The sequence below is a fragment of the Gossypium hirsutum genome, chromosome D08, assembly GCF_007990345.1.
Source record: "Gossypium hirsutum isolate 1008001.06 chromosome D08, Gossypium_hirsutum_v2.1, whole genome shotgun sequence".
Classification (NCBI taxonomy): domain Eukaryota; kingdom Viridiplantae; phylum Streptophyta; class Magnoliopsida; order Malvales; family Malvaceae; genus Gossypium; species Gossypium hirsutum.
The window spans coordinates 44,165,333-44,167,188 of record NC_053444.1 but is presented as its reverse complement, the minus strand read 5'-3'; the positions used below and the strand labels follow the sequence as shown (position 1 = coordinate 44,167,188).

Below are 1,856 nucleotides of genomic sequence, written 5' to 3'. Positions count from 1 at the left end.
TGTTCTTGTTTACAACAATGATAGCTTAATTTTATTTAAGTTAGTATGATTATTTTAATTAACAAATATTTATTTGATTCATGCTTATAATGTTTGTGCCTTAATCGATCATGTTTTCAATTAAAATCAAGTCTGTTTTTCGTTCATACGTGACTAAAATGCACCTGAATTAGTTGAGCGATCCTAACCAAACGATGGCTAATGGACGCATAATTGAAATGTGCATGCTTATTTTAAATCTTAACCCGACTAAATTGTAGGTTGCATAACAACCCTAACCAGGCTCTGTTATCTGCATAGCTTTTAGATTTGTGTGATTAAATTGTTTCAAACCTAACACGTCCCTATTACCTCACACGAATGCTAAGAAACCCTTAGTAAATAAGGATCAGTAAAATGCATATTTACTAAGTAAAGGGTTCCGAAAGGACCTAATTTGGTTTCCAAACTCATGAAAGATCGAGTTGCCATGAAATGTTTTTCCGAATATTATTAAACATGATGATAATAAATTAAGTTTAATTAAATTAATTGTCTTAGTTTATTTATGTTATAATTGTTGCAAATTGTGTTAAATTTTTCTAAAATCTATTTCATTCATATAGACTGCATATTAGGATAATTTACATTAGGGATCACTGCATCTAGTTTATACCACTTCTCAACTATATTTTGTTTTTATTTTTCAAATTGTTAATATAATTTTACAAATTAAGTGACTTAGCACAAATACAATCCTTGTGGAGATGATAACTCGATACTTACTTATTACTTGATAACGACTGTGTACACTTGCACAAACCCGAGCGTTACAAGTTTTTGGCACCGTTTCCGGGGATTGTTAACTGCTTCCATAGTCATTTTTTCGTGAAATTATTTATTTTCAATTTGATTTATTTCTAACATTACTAATTTATTCTTTTTAATTCTTGTGATTGTCTTCTCAGGTGTTTATAAGCATAGATCGAATTATCAATTTACTCCCTGTAGACCCTAAAATTGAGTGAACTTTCAGACAAATAAGATGTGAACGAATAGCTCAAAGACAAGTCGAGATGGACCTTGGAAATAAGAATCAACACCAAGGTAATGAAGTCGATTATGTACGAAATCCTATCCTCATTATCGATAATAGGGATCGATGCATTAGACAATATGCTGTGCCATTTTTCGATAAGCTAAACCCAGGAATTAGAAGGCTAGATATTGAGGTAACCCAGTTTGAATTGAAACCAGTGATGTTTCAAATGCTACAAACGATGGGCCAATTTGGTGGTATGCCCACGGAAGATCCACATCTCCACCTTTGATTGTTTATGGAGGTGAGTGATTCGTTCAAGATAGTCGATGTGACTGAAGAAGCACTAAGGTTGAAGTTGTTTCCGTACTCGTTGCGAGACCGAGCATGAGCATGGCTCAATTCATTTCCACCAAGTTCCATATCTACATGGCAAGAATTAGCAGAGAGATTTTTTGTTAAGTATTTCCCACGTAGCAAAAATGCTAAGTTGAGGAACGAGATCACAACTTTCAAACAATTGGATGACGAGTATTTGTCTAACACTTGGGAGCGATTCAAGGAGTTACTTCGTAAGTGTCCACATCATGGGATTCCTAACTGTATCCAGTTGGAGACATTCTATAATGGTCTTAATGCACATACAAGATTGATGGTAGATGCTTCCATGAATGGTGCAATTTTGTCTAAGTCTTATAATGAGGCTTCTGAGATCATTGAGAGGATTGCGAGTAATAACTATCAATGGCCAACAAATCGAACAGCTTCAAGAAGACGAGTAGCCGAAGTTCATGAAGTTGACTCCTTCACTTCGTTATCAGCTTAGGTATCGTCTATT

The 1,856-nt window shown here is 34.3% G+C and overlaps 1 non-coding gene across 1 annotated transcript; it reads right to left on the bottom strand.

Moving 5' to 3' along the window:
• Positions 1-1,505: 1,505 nt before the first annotated feature.
• Positions 1,506-1,612, bottom strand: LOC121220542 (small nucleolar RNA R71). The gene has a single exon (XR_005917755.1). It is a non-coding gene; the product is annotated as a small nucleolar RNA R71 (small nucleolar RNA).
• Between the last annotated feature and the right edge of the window lie 244 nt (positions 1,613-1,856).